The 18,669-nt window shown below is 45.6% G+C and overlaps 1 protein-coding gene and 1 pseudogene across 3 annotated transcripts in view; both read left to right on the top strand.

The window, feature by feature from the left end:
* The window catches only part of LOC105486941 (zinc finger protein 562), a 47,789-nt gene that overhangs the window by 11,339 nt on the left and 17,781 nt on the right, over positions 1-18,669 (top strand). For all 3 annotated transcript variants that reach the window (XM_071086311.1, XM_071086313.1, XM_071086312.1), the window contains exon 2: positions 12,298-12,452. The gene's annotated coding sequence lies outside the window, so the exon portion shown is untranslated. The remainder of the gene's footprint in view (positions 1-12,297; positions 12,453-18,669) is intronic.
* On the top strand, positions 3,314-12,282 carry LOC139360216 (small ribosomal subunit protein eS4, X isoform-like; annotated as a pseudogene).

Here is an 18,669-nt window from a genome sequence, read left to right as displayed (position 1 = left end):
TGAGTAACAAGGTGAACTCATCTCTAAAAAATATGAAAAAATTAGCCGGGTGTTGTGGCTCATGCCTGTAGTCCCCAGCTACTCTGGAGGTTGAGGTGGGAGCATTGCTTGAACCTGACAGGTGGATGCTGCAGGTAGCCCAGATTGTGCCACTGCATATTCCAGCCTAGGGGACACAGCAAAACTTTCTCAAAAAAGAAAAAGGTCGGGCATGGTGGCTCACGCTTGTAATCTCAACACTTTGGGGTGGGAGGATTGCCTGAGCTCAGGAGTTTGAGACCAGGCTGGGCAACATGGCCAAACCCTGTCTTTACTAAAAATTAAAAAAAATTAGGCCGGGCGAAACGCCTGTAATCCCAGCACTTTGGGAGGCCGAGGCAGGTGGATCACGAGGTCAGGAGATCGAGACCATCCTGGCTAACACGGTGAAGCCCCATCTCTACTAAAAACATGAAAAATTAGCCGGGCGAGGTGGTGGGCGCCTGTAGTCCCAGCTACTCCGGAGGGTGAGGCAGGAGAATGGCGTGAACCCGGGAGTCGGAGCTTGCAGTGAGCCAAGATCGTGCCACTGCACTCCAGCCTGGGGGACAAAGCGAGACTCTGTCTCAAAAAAAAAAAAAAAAAAACCGAGTGTGGTGGTGTGCTCCTGTAGTCCCAGTTACTAGGGAGACAGGCACAAGAGTCGCTTAAACCCAGGAAGTGGAGGTTGCAGTGAGTTGAGATCACGCCATTGCACACCAGCCTGGGCAACAGAGGGAGACTGTCTCAAAATTTAAAAAAAAAGAGGTTTCCAGATTGCACAGGTAGTGTTTTCAGGTATTGCCAATTTCTTCTCTGTAGTATACAGCCTCCAAATTGTCCCCCAATAATTCCTGTTTCTCAATAGTCATACCTTTGTGTAGTCCTCTCACGTTGTACCAGGTTTCATCTCTGTGCCTAGCAGAATGTGGCAAAAGTCATATTAAGTCACTGCGGAAGTTTAGGTTACAAAAGACCACACACATATGGAATCTCACTGGAGTCCATACAGTGAAAGCAATCTTGAAAAAGAAGTTTGTTGGGTAGGCAAGGTGGCTCACGCCTGTAATGGCAGCACTCTGTGAAGCCAAGGCAGGTGGATCATTTGAGGTCAGGAGTTTGAGACCAGCTTGGCCAATATGGCAAAACCCCATCTCTACTAAAAATACAAAAATTAGCCAGGCACAGTGGCAGACTTCTGTAATCCCAGCTACTCAGGAGGCTGAGGCAGGAGAATCGTTTGAACCTGGGAGGTGGAGGTTGTGGTGGTGAGCCGAGATCATGCCATTGCCCTCTGGTCTGGGCAACAGCGAGACTTAGTCTCAAAAAAAAAAAAAAAAAAAAGATTGTTGGAGAATTCACACTTTGTGATGTCAAAAGTTACTAGCCTGTAATCCCAACAATTCGGGAGGCTGACTCAGGAAAACTGCTTGAGTCCAGGAGTTTGAGACCAGCTTGGGCAACTAAAGGAGACTTCATCTCATCTCTACAAAAAATAAAAATAAAAAATAGCTCGGCATGGTGGTGCATACCTGTAGTCCCAGCTACTCAGGAGCTGAGGTAGGAGGGATCCCTTGAGCCCAGAAAGTTGACCCTGCAGTGAGCTGTGATCGCACCATTGCACTCCAGCCTGGGCAACAGAGTGAGACCCTGTCTCAAGAAAAAAGCAGAAAAAATAGTATTACAAAGCTATAGTAATCAAAACAATGTGGTATAGGCATAACTAGACATGGAGACCATTGTTATAGAGAGCCCAGAAATAAACCCTCACAGATATAATCAAATGGCTTTTCACAGTGATGCCAACAACCTTCAGTGGAGAAAGGGCAGTTTTAATTTTCTTGCTGGGCTACATTCCCAGGAGGTTAGGCATTCTTAGTCACAGGAAGAGATAGGAGGTTGGCACAAGATACAGGTCATAAAGACCTTGCTGGTAAAACAGGATGCGGTAAAGAACCCGGTCAATTTCCATCAAATCCAAGATGTTGACAAATGTGACCTCTGGTCATCCTCACTGCTAATTACAGGTTAATTATAATGCACTAACATGCTAAAAGACAGTCCCATCAGCTCCATGACTTTGTGCAAATGTCACAGCAATGTTTGGAAGTTTACCTAGATAGTCTAAAAGGGAAGGATGCTAGGTTCCAGAAAATCTCTGCCCCTTTCCTGAAAAACTTCTGGACACCCCACCCCTTATTTAGCATATAATCAATAAATAACCATAGGTATACTCAATGGAGCAGCGCATAGGAAAGGAGACCAGACTCCTTTCCGTTAACAATACCATCATGATCCAGTAATCCCACTACTGAGTATATTTCCAAAGGAAATGACGTCAGTATCTTGAAGAGATCTGCAATCCCACGTTCATTGCAAACTTCTTAGAACATAATAGACAAGATATGGAAATAACCTAAATATTCCTGGACATTTAGGAATGAAGAAAATGTGATATATACACGTGAATATTATTTAGCCTAAAAAAGAGAAGGAAATCTTGTATAATCTCACATATATCTGGGCTCTGACATAACCACATAGCCCTTGACTCATAGAAGCAAAGAAGAGAATGTTGGCCAGGGGCGGTGGCTCATGCCTGCAATCCCAGCACTTTGGGAGGGTGAGGTGGGTGGATCACGAGGTCAGGAGTTCGAGAACAGCCTGGCCAACATGGTAAAACTACGTCTCTTCTAACAATACAAAAATTAGCCAGGCATGGTGGTGGGCGCCTATAATCCCAGCTACTCAGGAGGCTGAAGCACAAAAATCCCTTGTACCCAAGAGGCGGAGGCTGCAGGGAGCCAAGATCCTGCCACTGCACTCCAGCCTGGGTGCAGAACGAGACTCCATCTGAAAAAAAAAAGAAAAAAATATATTTGGTTGCCAGGGAATGGGAGAATGAGGAGAGACTGGGGAGACGTTAGTCAAAGGGTATAAACTCTCAATTACAAGATGAAAAAATTCAGGGATTTAAATGTACAGCATGGGCCGGGCGCCGTGGCTCAAGCCTGTAATCCCAGCACTTTGGGAGGCCGAGACGGGCGGATCACAAGGTCAGGAGATCGAGACCATCCTGGCTAACACGGTGAAACCCCGTCTCTACTAAAAAATACAAAAAACTAGCCGGGCGAGGTGGCGGGCGCCTGTAGTCCCAGCTACTAGGGAGGCTGAGGCAGGAGAATGGTCTAAACCCGGGAGGCGGAGCTTGCAGTGAGTTGAGATCCGGCCACTGCACCCCAGCCTGGGCGACAGAGCAAGACTGTCTCAAAAAAAAAAATAAAATAAAATAAATAAATAAATAAATAAATAAATAAATGTACAGCATGGAGATTTTAGTTAACAATACTGTATTGTCCGGCCAGGCGGTGGCTCATGCCTATAATCCCAGCACTTTGGGAGGCTGAGGTGGGGGGAATCAAGAGATCAAGACCATCGTGGCCAACATGGTGAAAGCCCGCCTCTACTGAAAATACAAAAAATTAGCCCAGTGTGGTGGTGTGCACCTGTAATCTCAGCTACTCAGGAGGCTGAGGCAGGAGAATCTCTTGAATCCGGGAGGCAGAGGTTGCAGTAAACCGAGATCACGCCATTGAACTCCACCCTGGTGACAGAGTAAGACTCCGACTTAAAAAACAAACAAACAAAAAAACCAAAAAAAACACCTGTGTCATATACTTGGAATTTGCTAAGAAAGTTTTTAAGTGTTCTCAACACAGTAAAAAAGGTAACTGTGAAGTGATGGATGCATAAATTAGTATGATAGTGGTAATCATTTCACAATGTTTATACAAAACATCACATTGCACACTTTATACAGTTTTTATTTGTCAATGATTGATCAATAAATCTTGTGGTGGGAGGTGGGGGAGAAGTGTTAGCAGAAAAACTGGATATAGACATGCATAAGAAGGGAGTTAGACCCTAACCTTATACCATATATAAAATGAACTTAAAATGGATCAAGGCCGGGCACGGTGGTCCACGCCTGCAATCCCAGCACTTTGAGACGCCGAGGCAGGTGAATCACAAGGTGAGGAGTTCAAGACCAGCCTGGCCAATATGGTGAAACCCTGCCTCTACTAAAAATACAAAAATTAACCGGGTGTGGTGGAGGGTACCTGTAATCTCAGCTACTCTTGAGGCTGAGGCAGGAGAATTGCTTGAACCGGGGAGGCGGAGGTTGCAGTGAGCTGAGGTAGCGCCTTGCACTCCAACCTGGGCAACAAGAGCAAAACTTCGTCTCAAAAAAAAAAAAAAGGATCAAGAGCGCTTTCCTTGCCTAACGCAGCCATGGCCTGTGGTCCCAAGAAGCATCTGAAGGGGATAGCAGCTCCAAAGCATTGAATGTTGCATAAATTGACCAGTGTGTTTGTTCCTCATCCATCCACCGGTTCCCACAAGTTGAGAAAGTGTCTCCCCCTCATCATTTTCCTAAGGAACAGACTTAAGTATGCCCTGACAGGAGATGAAGTAAAGAAGATTTTCATGCAGCCGTTCATTAAGATCGATGGCAAGGTCCGAACTGATATAACATACCCCACTGGATTCATGGATGTTATCAACATTGACAAGATGGGAGAGAATTTCCATCTGACCTGTGACACCAAGGGTCACTTTGCTGTACAACGTACTACACCTGAGGAAGTCAAGTACAAGTTGTGCAAACTGAGAAGAATCTTTGTGGGCACAAAAGGAATCCCTCATCTGCTGACTCATGATGCTCACGCCATCTGCTACCCTGATCCCTGTATCAAGGTGAATGATACCATTCAGATTGATTTGGAGACTGGCAAGATTACTGATTTCATCAAGATTGACACTGGTAACCTGTGTATGCTGACTGGAAGTGGTAACCTGGGAAGAATGGACATGATCAACAACAGAGTAGCACCCTCGATCTTTCAACGTGGTTCACGTGAAAGATGCCAATGGCAACAGCTTTGCCACTCTACTTTCCAACATTTTTGTCACTGGCAAGGGCCACAGACCACGGATTTCTCTTCCCCAAGGAAAGGGTATCCGCCTCACCATTGCAGAAGAGATAGACAAAAGACTGGTGGCCAAACAGAGTCTTGAGTGGATGAAATGGTCCCCGAGTGACATTTTAGATCTTCATATGTAATTTAAAATAATGTGGCATGGCTGGGCACAGTGGCTCACTCCTGTAATCCCAGCACTTTGGGAGGCCGAGGTGGGTGGATCACGAGGTCAGGTGTTCAAGACCAGCCTGACCAACATGGTGAAGTCCTGTCCCTACTAAAAAGAAATACAAAAAGTAGCCAGGCGTGGTGGCATGCGCCTGTAATCCCAGCACTTTGGGAGGCCGAGGTGGGTGGATCATGAGGTCAGGTGTTCGAGACCAGCCTGACCAACATGGTGAAGCCCTGTCTTTACTAAAAAGAAATACAAAAAGTAGCCGGGCATGGTGGCGTGCACTTGTAATCCCAGCTACTCAGGAGGCTGAGGCAGGAGAATCACTTGAACCTGGAAGGCAGAGGTTGCAGCGAGCTGAGATTGTGCCACTGCACTCCAGCCTGGGCGACAGAGCAAGCCTCTGTCTTAATAATAATGTGGCATGATTTTTAAAAAATGGATCAAAAACCTAAGTGTAGTGTAAGAGCTAGAGCTGGAAAACTATTAGAAGGAAACATAGGTGAGAAAGCTTCATGATACTGGAATTGGAAATGACTTCTTAGTTATGTCATCAACCATACAGGCAACACAAGAAAAATTATGAGTTAAACCTAATCAATACAAATTTTGTGCTTCAAAGCATAATAACAAGAGAGTGGAAAGACAATCTACAAATGGGAGAAAATATTTGCAAGTCCTGTATCTGACTGGAAACAAATATTCAGAGTTTCTTTTTAAAATTTCTAGAACCCAAGAGTAACAACAACAAAACCCAATTCAAATACAGAAAAAGGACTCACCAAAGAAGATACACAGATGGCCAATAAGCACAGGAAATGATGCTCACGAAAAGATGCTCAACATCACTAAACATCATGAAAATGAAAACCAAAACCATGCTGGATGTGATGTCTCACACCTGTAATCCCAGCACTTTGGGAGGCTCAGGGCAGGGGATTCCTTGAGACTAGGAGTTCAAGACCAGCCTGGGCATATGGTGAGATTTCATCTTTACAAATTTTTTTAATTCAGCCAAGCATGGTGGTGGCATGCACTTGTAATCCCTGCTACTTGAGAGGCTAAGGTGGGAGGATTACCTGAGTTCAGTAGGTTAAGGACTGCAGTGATCCATGATCATGTCACTGCATTCCAGCCTAGACAACAGAGTGAGACCCTATCTCAAACAAACAAACAAACAAATTAAACAGAATTACCATATGATCCAGACATTCCACTTTGGCATATATATCCAAAAGTGTTGAGAGCAGGTGCTCAAAGAAATATTTGTACACCAATGTTTATCTCACTAGTATTCACAATAGCCAATCCCTGCCCAACTGCAATTTTAACACACTTGATTGTTTGAAACATAGACTGAACGAGCTTATTTTTAGCCATTTTGAGTGTACCTTCTTTGAAAACCCCATCCCCCTGCTGTCCTACAGAGCTTTTTATTTTTTATTTGTTTTGTTTTTGTTTTTGTTTTTTTGTTTGTTTGTTTTTTTGAGACAGAGTCTCACTCTGTTGCCCAGGCTGGAGTGCAGTGGCAAGATCTCAACTCACTGCAACTTCCAGCTCCCAGCTTCGAGTGATTATCCTGCCTCAGCTTTCTGAGTCGCTGGGATTACAGGCACACGCCACCATGCCCAGCTAATTTTTTTTTTTTTTTTTTTTTGAGACGGAGTCTCACTCTGTCGCCCAGGCTGGAGTGCAGTGGCCGGATCTCAGCTCACTGCAAGCTCCGCCTCCCGGGTTCACGCCATTCTCCTGCCTCAGCCTCCCGAGTAGCTGGGACTACAGGCGCCCGCCACCTCGCCCGGCTAGTTTTTTGTATTTTTTAGTAGAGACGGGGTTTCACCGGGTTAGCCAGGATGGTCTCGATCTCCTGACCTCGTGATCCGCCCGTCTCGGCCTCCCAAAGTGCTGGGATTACAGGCTTGAGCCACCTAGCCTGGCCTTAATTTTTGTATTTTTTAGTAGAGATGGGGTTTCATCATTTTGGTCAGGCTGGTCTCGAACACCTGTCCTCATGATCCGCCCCGCTGCTCTCCCAAAGTGCTGGGATTATAGGCGTGAGCCACCTCGGTGGCCCTTCAGAGCTTTTCTTTTTTTTTTTTTTTTTTGAGACGGAGTCTCGCTCTGTTGCCCAGGCTGGAGTTCAATGGCACCATCTGGGCTCACTGCAAGCTCCACCTCCCGGGTTCACGCCATTCTCCTGCCTCAGCCTCCCGGGTTCACGCCATTCTCCTGCCTCAGCCTCCCGAGTAGCTGGGACTACAGGCGCCCGCCACCTTGCCCAGCTAGTTTTTTGTATTTTTTAGTAGAGACGGGGTTTCACCGTGTTAGCCAGGATGGTCTCGATCTCCTGACCTCGTGATCCGCCCGTCTCGGCTTCCCAAAGTGCTGGGATTACAGGCTTGAGCCACCGCGCCCGGCCAGAGCTTTTTAACTGGAAGATATGCTGCCAGTCTGGTGAGTATCATCATTTAGTTATTTATAAGCACCCTCTTTGATTCCCTTTCTCCTCCGGGAGTCTCTCTTCCTTTCCACCCTTTCTGAGAAGCGACCCGCAGGTAGAAGCCTGTGAATACTCTCTTGCTGTTTGCTCCCTCCCCCACTGCTAACCTGTCAAAGCACATCCCAAGTAAAGCTTGTATGCTATTGCTGCCTTGTAGTTACATCTTTTTCCTTACTCATCCAAGAAATAACTTGAACACCTTACATACAGGTATGGTTTTATTTTTCACATTTAGATCACTAGTCCACTTGGAGTATATTGTTGTATATGCTGTGAAGTATAGATTTAATTTCATCTTTTCTCTGATGGCTAACCAACTGTCTTAGACTTTACATTACAAATGGCATTTTTTAGTCTATCGATCTGAAACAACACTTTTTTTTTTTTTAGACGGAGTTTCACTCTTGTTGCCCAGGCTAGAGTGCAATGGCGCAATCTCAGCTCACTACAACCTCTGCTTCCTGGGTTGAAGCGATTCTCCTGCCTCAGCCTCCCGCGTAGGTGGGATTACAGGCACGTGACACCACACCCGGTTACTTTTGTATTTTTAGTAGAGACGGGGTTTCTCCATGTTGGTCAGGCTGGTCTCGAACTCCCGACCTCAGGTGCTTCGCCCACCTCGGCCTCTCAAAGTACTGGGATTACAAGTGTGAGCCACTGTGCCAAGCCTATTTTTTGTATTTTTAGTAGAGACGAGGTTTCACCATGTTGGCCAGGCTGGTTTTGAACTCCTGATCTCAAGCGATCCTCCTGCCTTGACTTACCAAAGTGCTAGTATTACAGGGGTGAGCTACCACACCCAGCAAAATACCACATTTATGAACCAAATTTCTACATGTTCTTGGGTCTATTTATAGATATTTTATTAGTCTGTTTCTGCTTCATACACTAGTACCACATAGTTTTAATTATAGAGACTTTATAGTATTTTTTAATTTATTTTAAAATAATTTAATTATTTGTCTTGGGTGAAAACTGTCAATAGTATGTTTTAATATCTGTTGCTCATTATTGCTTTTGTTTTTGTTTTCTTTCTCTTTTTTTTTTTTTTTTTTGACACAGTCTCCCTCTGTCCCAGGCTGGGGTGCAATGGCGTGATCTCAGCTCACTGCAACCTCCGCCTCCCGGGTTCAAGTGATTATCCTGCCTCAGCCTCCCGAGTAGTTGGGACTACAGGCATGTGCCACCATGACCAGCTAATTTTTGTATTTTTAGTAGAGACATGGTTTCACCATGTTGGCCAGGATGGTCTTGATCTCCTGACCTTGTGATCTGCCTGCCTCAGCCTCCCAAAGTGCTGTGATTACAGGCATGAGCCACAGTACCCGGCCTTGTTTTTGTTTTCTTGCTTATTATCAGATTTTCTTCTTCCATATAAACTTTTAGTATCGATGTACCTAACTCCAGAAAAACTTGGTATTTTAATTGGGATTATGTTACATTTCTGAATAAGCTTGGGGAGAATGTCTGGTATTAGTGCTATTTTACAACGTAGGAAGTGTGGTCCTGGCCCATGTGGTAAGATCAGAAAAATAACAATAGAAATACATATTTTTGGCCAGGCGTAGTGGCTCACGCTTGTAATCCCAGCATGTTGGGAGGCCCAAGCGGGCGGATCATGAGGTCAGGAGTTCGAGACCAGCCAGGCCAATATGGTGAAACCATGTCTCTACTAAAAATACAAAAATTAGCTGGGCATCGTGGCATGGGCTTGTAGTCCCAGGTACTCGGGAGGCTGAGACAGAAGAATCTCTTGAACCAGGGAGCAGAGGTTGCAGTGAGCCAAGATTGTGCCAGTGGACTCCAGCCTGGGCAACAGAGCGAGACTCCATCTCAAAAAAAAAAAGAAAAAAGAAAAAAGGAATTTTTTTTTTAAAAAGTTTTTGCTGTGTTGCTCAGGCTGGTCTCCAACTCCTGGCCTCAAACGATCCTCCCATATTGGCCTCCCAAAGTGCTGGGATTACAGGCATGAGCCAACGTGCCCAGCCAGAAATACGTACTTGATGAAAACAAAAAAAAAAAAAAATCAAGATTTATATAGAAAAGTATTATTTGATTGAAAATGTGGTCATGCGCAGTTGCTCATGCCTATTGTAGGGAAAAGAGAGATCAGACTGTTACTGTGTCTATGTAGAAAAGGAAGACATAAGAAACTCCAGTTTGATCTGTACCCTGAACAATTGTTTTGCCTTGAGATGCTGTTAATCTGTAACTTTAGCTCCAACCTTGTGCTCACAGAAACATATTTTGTATGGAATCAAGGTTTAAGGGATCTAGGGCTGTGCTGGATGTACCTTGTTAACAGTATGTTTACAGGCAGTATGCTGGGTAAAAGTCATCGCCATTCTCCATTCTCGATTAACCAGGGGCACCATGCACTGCGAAAAGCCACAGGGACCTCTGCCCAGGAAAGCCGGGTATTGTCCAACATTTCTCCCCACTGAGACAGCCTGAGATATGGCCTCGTGGGACGGGAAAGACCTGACTGTCCCCCAGCTTGACATCCATGAAGGGTCTGTGCTGAGTAGGATTAGTAAAAGAGGAAGGCCTCTGTCTCCTGCATGCCCCTGGGAATGGAATGTCTTGGTATAAAACTCGATTGTACATTTGTTCTATTCTGAGATAGGAGAAAACTGCGTTGTGGATAGAGGCGAGACATGCTGGTGGCAACGCTGCTCTGTTATTCTTTACTACACTGAGATATTTGGATGGAGAGAAGCATAAATCTGGCCTACGTGCCCATCCAGGGATAGTACCTTCCCTTGAACTTATTTGTGACACAGATTCCTTTGCTCACATGTTTTCTTGCTGACCTTCTCCCCACTATCACCCTATTCTCCTCCCGCATTCCCCTTACTGAGATAGTGAAAATGGTAATCAATCAATACTGAGGGAACTGAGAGACCAGTGCTGGTGCGGGTCCTCCAGATGCTGAGTGCCGGTCCCCTGGGCCCATTGTTCTTTTTCTATACTTTGTGTCTTATTTATTTTCTCAGTCTCTTGTCCCACCTGATGAGAAACACCCACAGGTGTGTAGGGGCTGGCCCCCTTCACCTATACTCCCAGCGTCCTGCCTGGCTGAGTTACGCGAATCACAAGGTCAGGAGTTTGAGACCAGCCTGGCCAACATGGTGAAACACCCTCTCTACTAAAATAGAAAACATTAGCTGGGTGTAGTGGCAGCCACCTGTAATCCCAGCTACTTGGGAGGCTGAGGCAGGAGAATTGCTTGCACCCCGGAGACGGAGGTTGTAGTGAGCTGAGATCACGCCACTGCTCCAGCCCGGGCGACAGAGTGAGACTTCGTCTCAAAAAAAAAAAAAAAAAAAAAAAAAGTAAAAAGAAAACACAATGGAAACAGAGGTTCTATAAAATAAAGAATGAAAAAATATGCTGGGTGCGGTGGCTCACGCCTGTAATCCCAGCACTTTGGAAGGCTGAGGCGGGTAGATCACGAGGTCAGGAGATTGAGACCATCCTGGCTAACACAGTGAAACCCTGTCTCTACTAAAAACACAAAAAAATTAGCCTGGTGTGGTGGCGGGCGCCTGTAGTCCCAGGTATTCGGGAGGCTGAGGCAGGAGAATGGCGTGAACCCGGGAGGCGGAGCTTGCAGTGAGACGAGACTGCACCATTGCACTCCAGCCTGGGGGACAGAGGGAGACTCTGTCTGAAAAGAAAAAAAAAAAAGAAAAGAAAAAACAAAGGCACACAGAAAGAATGACTGAATAGAAGAGATAGACCATGCCATTCACTGGTCTATCACTGGCAGGTTTATCAATATGGAAGATTCATGGAAAGGCTCCAGGAACATGAGGAGTGGCATACAAAAAAGCTTTACATAGACACACACACACACACACACACATATTTTTTTTGAGACCAAGCCTCGCTCTTGTCCCCCAGACTGGAGTGCAGTGGCACAATCTCGGCTTACCGCAACCTCCGCCTCCCGAGTTCAAGCGATTCTCCTGCTTCAGCCTCCTGAGTAGCTGAGATTACAGGCGCCCGCCACCACACCCAGCTAATTTTTGCATTTTTAGTAGAGACGGGGTTTCACCACGTTGGCCAGGCAGGTGTCAAACTCCCGACCTCAGGTGATCCGCCCGCCTCGGCCTCCCAAAGTGCGGGGATTACAGGCATGAGCCACCGCGCCTGGCCATATATATATATATTTTAATAGAGACAGGGTCCAGCCGAGTGCGGGCCTGGGCAACAAGAGCGAAACTCTGTCTCAAAAAAAGAAAAAAAAAGACACAGTCTTGCTATTTTGCTCAGGCTGGTCTGGAACTCTTGGACTCAAGCTATCCACCTGCCTCCCAAAGTGCTGGAAGGCCACCGAGCCCGCCTGGGATTAGCTTTGGAGGAGCATCCTCTGGGGTGCGTCCTATCCCCCATCCCCGCCCTTCCAGCCCTTCTGGCCACCTAAAAGGAGGGCTAGGCCGGCTCCCACCTCTAAATCGCCCCCAAGTACGGGCCCCACCCCTCGCCCACAGTTCCCTCCAGAGGCCCGGTTCTAACCTCATCTTTTTCTCTGAATCTGTTTCTGCATCCCGCTCCCTGAGCCAACCCCAGGCCCGTCCGCACCCACGATTAAGGAAACTAGAATTTCTGTGTTCGATCAGGTCCTACGTGGCTGAAACTTAAGTCCTGGAGCCCCACCCGGCCGGAGGCTCGGAGCGGAAGTGACGTCAGCGAGCCACCGCCATCTTTACCGGCTGTGGTTCCGCATGGTCAGTGCCATTTCGCCTTTATCCTGGTGGAATCCACCCGGCCTGTGGTGAGTTCCACCTGCTTGGGGGTCCTGGAGCTAGCAGGGGGGCAGCAAAGGAAGGACTGGGCGCGGTCGCCCAGGAGCCTCTCAGATCCGCCTTGTTTCACTGGCCGTCGGTCCTCCGGGTGCGGCTTCTGGCCAGTTCCGAGAGGCCGCACACTCCATCTATCCCTGTCAGGAGCCCGGTCGGGAAGTGAGTCTGTCCCGCCTCCGCGGGGTGTTTTCTTGAGTGCTTTCATCCGCTGTGCTCCCCTCTTGAAAAGCTTGGAAAGCAACCTTTGTGAGTTTTTTCTTTCCGAAAGGAAAAGGATTTCTACCGTTCTAGTGAGGTTGGCTCTGGCCCCGCAACGTCCCGCGTCCGGAACCTGGCTTTTCGGGCGTGTACCTGGTGAGCACCGGCAGAAAAATGGTTTCAAGAGGGCTATGACTTCCATTCATTTGCTAAAAAATATCTCATCTGAGAATCTGGCGTTGTCTTGATGTCCTTTACTTTTTTTTTTTTCTTTTGGAGTCTTATTCTGTCACCCACACTGGAGTGCAGTGGCACGATGTTGGCTCACTGCAACTTTCACCTCCCGGGTTCAAGTGATTGTTAGATATGAGTTTTAAATTTCTTTCTAAAGAATCTATATGTCAGTATGTTTAATTCTTTGCCATCTACTTTTAAACTTCCCCGTAAAGCAACCTTTTTCCATCACCTGCTCCACCCTGACTCATTCTGGTTACCTGCTCCAGCCAGACTCATATCTATTATCTGCTCCGCCCTGACTCATTTTCCACCCTGACTCATTCCAATTTACTGCTCTGTTACAACCATTTTTCCCACCAAGCCATTCACCCCGTCACTCTCTTTAAATTAGCTAATCGGAATTAGTTTAACCTGTGGGGTCTAACCCTCGCCATAGGGGAACGACACAGCGGCAGGGGCCACATTCCTCAAGAATAAGAACCCGTTCCCCTCCCTTGTCCTGGTGTGCGCTCACCATTGCTCCATCTGTGAGGGCACACTCTTGTATAGAAGGAAATTGCCTTGCTGAGAAAATAAAATTTTATATTCGAGTGCTATTTTTTTTGTGTGGCACTGAAACTTTATTTATAACATGATTCACCTGCCACAGCCTCCTAGTAGCTGGGATTCTGGGCGTGCACCACCACACCCAGCTAATCTTTTATATTTTTGGTAGAGACAGGGTTTCACCATGTTGGCCAGGCTGGTCTCGAGCTGCTGACCTCAAGTGATCCACTCGCCACTTATTTTTGACACATTACATTCAGCTGGAAAAAACGTATAGTTGTTTAGAGTATGCCTATTTTTGTATGTAAATATGAACACATGTAGACTGTAAGCCTTTAGTTTTTTATTTTTATTTTCTTGCAGGTTTTTTTTTTTCTAGTTGTTACCAGCTGCAAGCCTTTCTACTTAAGAAAGCCCGGCCAGATGCGCTGGCTCACACCTGTAATTGTAGCACTTTGGGAGGCAGAGGCAGGCAGATCACCTGAGGTCAGGAGTTCAAGACCAGCCTGGCCAACATGGTAAAACCCTGTCTCTACTAAAAATACAAAAATTAGCCGGGCGTGGTGGCGGGCCCCTGTAATCCCAGCTGTTGGAGATAAAAAAAATAAAATGCTTGGTGCTGCAAAGTGAAACCAGCACTCAGGCAAAAATTTTCTCAGCAACGCAATTTACTGCTGTAGAAGGGTGAGTCTCATGGATGAAGCGATGGCGAGAGTACACTGCGTAAGGGAGGGGAAGGGGTTTTTATTTCTAAGACAGGGTCCCTACCTCTGTGTCACTCCCCCATCGGTTAGGGTCGGACCGCACAATCTAAACTGACCCTATTGACTATTTGTGAATATTTTCCCCAAATAAGGAAGGGTAGGGTGATGTGTGAGTCGCGATGGTGGGACGTGCGGTTTCGAAGAGTGGAATAGGTGCAGAATGGGTAGCCAAGGGAACAGAGGTGAGTTATTGATTAGAGTGGACTGAGTTTGAGAACAAAGAACAAGGAAGTTAACAGGCTGAACTTTTGAAGAGAAATTCAGAGAAATATATTGTATCTTACATAGCTATTCCAGAGGCTGAGGCAGGAGAATCGCTTGAACCTGGGAGGCGGAGGTTGCATTTAGCTGAGATCCTGCCACTGCACTCCAGCCTGGGCCACAAGAGGGAAACTGTCTCAGAAAAAAGAAAAAAGGAAGGCCATAATACTCAACTATTCTCTTCATCTGAAGTTCTTAGGTCTGTACTTCCCCACAGAGCTTCAAAACAGAGGCCTCTAGGAACCAGGAAGAAAGGATGGAGGCTTTATTACACTGACACTAGAATTATTTATTATTATAATCAGAATATTTTTCTAGTATCACTGTAATAAAATATCTAGTATCTATGATTTATTATTAAGAGCATGTTTGGGCCGGGCGCGGTGGCTCAAGCCTGTAATCCCAGCACTTTGGGAGGCCGAGACGGGTGGATCACGAGGTCAGGAGATCGAGACCATCCTGGCTAATACGGTGAAACCCCGTCTCTACTAAAAATACAAAAAACTAGCCGGGCGAGGTGGCGGGCGCCTGTGGTCCCAGCTACTCGGGAGGCTGAGGCAGGAGAATGGCGGGAACCCGGGAGGCGGAGCTTGCAGTGAGCTGAGGTCCGGCCACTGCACTCCAGCCCGGCGACAGAGCGAGACTCCGTCTCAAAAAAAACAAAAAAACAAAAAAGAGCATGTTTGGACTAAGTGTAGTTTTTATATTTTTTTCCTGAAAAATTTGATCCTAAGGAAAGCTTGAACATCTGACATACGCAGACATAGCAGATTTACTTAATTTTTTAGCATTGTGGTTTTTTTTCTTTCTCCTTAGGCAAATCTTATGGTGAACAATTTGAGTGTAAATTGAGCATAAATTATACACGTGATGCTTAACCTTTAAATACTTGGTAATGCACCTCCTAAAAGACACTGTCATACTAAAATCACAATGCTAGTATTTCACTTGAATAAAAAATGTCATCTAATGTCTGCTTTGCGTAATTAGTGAAGTTCTCCGCATTGATTCAACGTATGCTCTTGGGTGTTTTTGGATCTAAGATGCATTCAAGAGTTTTACATTGCAATTGTTAGTGTCTTCAGTGTCTTTTTTACCTAGAACAGTTATTATTGTCTATTATATTGACTTTCAGAGAGTCACACTCACTTAGAAAGTCATACAATCAGATATTTCTGATTGGATTATCAGGGTGTGTGTAAATATTCCGTTATTTCATGCGATTTCCTACAAACTTAGAATTGGGTCCAGAGGAGAAGCTGACAACCATTGTTTGATAATAGGTGACAGTATGTACTTCGTGCTTTGGGGACCAGAAAGTCTCAAATTACTCAGTTCTGCCTTAGTTACTTCATGTCCCATGATTAGTTGTTCGTTCTCTTATCATGTGCTAGTGGCAAATCACAACCTCTTTCTCAAAAAAAAAAAAAAAAACAGTTAATCTGCACAAGAAGACGTGGGTTGACTCTGGAATACCAGAGGGCTGTACTCGACATCTTCTGTTGGTACATGCCACAGTCTTCCAATAAATAACATGCTATTTAACATGGACATGTTAAGTATCATTGGGTCTGCTGGATTAGGTGGACCAAGTGCTTGGGAAGCTTGCGGTGCTGCCTGAAATTGCTCTTGCCTACAGTTGAAACTAGAATCCTTACAGGTAACTGTGTGGGCTCGTTAAAGCACCTGCAAATGTATATGTTGCCTCCAAAATTCAAGAGGTCTATACGTGGTAGTTTTTGAGAAACCTCCATACTGGGTTTTTTTTTCTTTTTTGAGACAGAGTCTTGCTGGATCACCCAGGCTGAAGAGCAATGGCATAGTCATGGCTCATTGCTCCTTTTTAGTGGTAGGTGGTATTAGGTGCAGTAACTTGGAGTGACATATTGCAGGGATGTCTTTACATGATCCAGACAAGGGAATACCTTTACCCACAGACTTGGTGGCCCCAGAATCTCCCACACCATATTTTACAATCCAGAAAAAATTTTTTTGACTCATAATAGATGAACATATTTTCAGAGTACATGTGATAATTTGATACATTCACATAATCAAATCAGGTTAAGTAGGATATCTGTCACCTTAAATATTTATCTTTTTTTTTTTTTTTTTTTAAGATAGAGTTTCGCTCTTTTTTCCCCAGGCTGGAATACAGTGGCGTGATCTCAGCTCACCGCAACCTCCGCCTCCTGGGTTCAAGTGATTCTCCTGCCTCGGCCTCCCAAGTAGCTGGGATTACAGGCATGCGCCACCACGCCTGGCTAATTTTTTTGTATTTTTAGTAGAGACGGGGTTTCTCCATGTTGGTCAGGCTGGTCTTGAACTCCCAACCTCAGGGGATCCGCCCGCCTCGGCCTCCCAAAGTGCTGGGATTACAGGCATGAGCCACTGTGCCCGGCCAATATTTATCTTTATTGTAGAGACATCAAGTTATTCTCTTAGCTGGGTTGAAATGTATGATAGATGAGTGTTAAGTGTAGTCACCCTACTGATCTATTGAACACCAGTTCTTATTTCTTCTAACTGTATATTTTACCCAGGAATCAACCTCTTTTTTTTTTTTTTTTTTTTTTTTTTTTTTTTTTGGAGATGGAGTCTTGCTGTCACCCAGTCTGGAATGGAATGCAGTGGGATGATCTTGGCTCACTGCAACCTCTGTCTCCTCCCAGGTTCCAGTGATTGTCCTGCCTCAGCCTCCCGAGTAGCTAGGATTAAGGGGTGCACCACCATGCCTGGCTAATTTTTGTAGTTTTAGTAGAGACGGGGTTTTACCATATTGGCCAGGTTGGTCTCGAACTCCTGATCTCAGGTGATCCGCCTGCCTTGGCCTCCCAAAGTGCTGGGATTACAGGCATGAGCCACCTCATGCAGCCTAATCAACCTCTATTCCTGTCTCCTTCCTACACTTCTGGCCTCTAGTAACCACCAATCTGTACTCTATGCTCATGAGATCCACTTTTTTAGCTCCCATGTGTGAGAATATGGGGTATTTGTCTGCTGTACTTGGCTTATTTCACTTTCATGATGACCTCCAGTTCTATCCAGTTGCTGCAAATGACAGGATTTCATTCTTCTTTATGGCTGAATAGTAATCCACTGTCTATATATACCGTATTTTTTTTTTTATTAATTCCTTCATTATTGACCAGTTAGGTTGATTCCATATTTTGGCTATTGTGAGTAGTGCTGCGGTAAACAAGGGAGTGTAGATATATCTCTTCAAATATATTGATTTCCTTTCTTTTGGATATATACCCAATGGAATTCCAGATCAGATGGTAGTTCTATTTTTAATTTTTTGAGAAACCCTCATACTTTTTTTGTTTTTGTTTTTGAGGTAGTCTTGCTGTGTCACCCAGACTAGAGTGCCATGGCATAATCATGGCTCACTGCAGCCTTGACTTCCTGGGCTCAGGTGATCCTCCCACCTCAGCTTCCTGAGTAGCCAGGATTATAGGCCTCCACTAATACACCTGGCTAAGTTTGTTTGTTTGTTTGATTTTTTGAGACAGAGTCTCACTCTGTCACTCAGGCTGGAGTGCAGTGGCACAATCTTGGTTCACTGCAACATCCACCTCCCGGGTTCAAGCAATTCTCCTACCTCAGCCTCTGGAGTAGCTGGGACTACAGGTGCATGCCACCATGCCCAGCTAATTTTTGTATTTTCAGTAGAGACAGTTTCACCATGTTGGCCAGGCTGGTCTCAAACTCGTGACCTCAAGTGATCTGCCTGCCTTGGCCTCCTAAAGAGCTGGGATTACAGGCATGAGCCACTGTCCCTGACCGTTTGTGTGTGTGGGTGTGTGTGTATGTGCACGCGCATACAGGTCTTGCCAGGTTCAGACAGGTTTTGTGTGTGCATGTGTGTACAGACAGGTCTTGCTGTGTTGCCCAGGCTGGTTTGGAACTCCTGGGCTCAAGTGATCTCCCACCACAGCCTCAAGTTTTGGGATTACAGGCATGAACCACCACACCTTAATATTGTTCTCTGTAGTGGCTGTACTAATTTACATTCCCACTACCTGCATACAAGGATTAACTTTTCACCACATCCTCATCAGCATTTGTTATTCTCTTTTTTCTAAAAGCCACTCTAAATGAGGTGAGATATCTCACTGTGGTTATGTGTGATTTGTATTTCTCTGATGATTAGTGATGTTGAGCATTTTTTCATATACCT

This window comes from Macaca nemestrina, chromosome 20 (assembly GCF_043159975.1).
Source record: "Macaca nemestrina isolate mMacNem1 chromosome 20, mMacNem.hap1, whole genome shotgun sequence".
NCBI classification, from domain to species: domain Eukaryota; kingdom Metazoa; phylum Chordata; class Mammalia; order Primates; family Cercopithecidae; genus Macaca; species Macaca nemestrina.
Note: the sequence above shows the minus strand (reverse complement) of the source record. Positions and strands in the feature narration are given on the sequence as shown.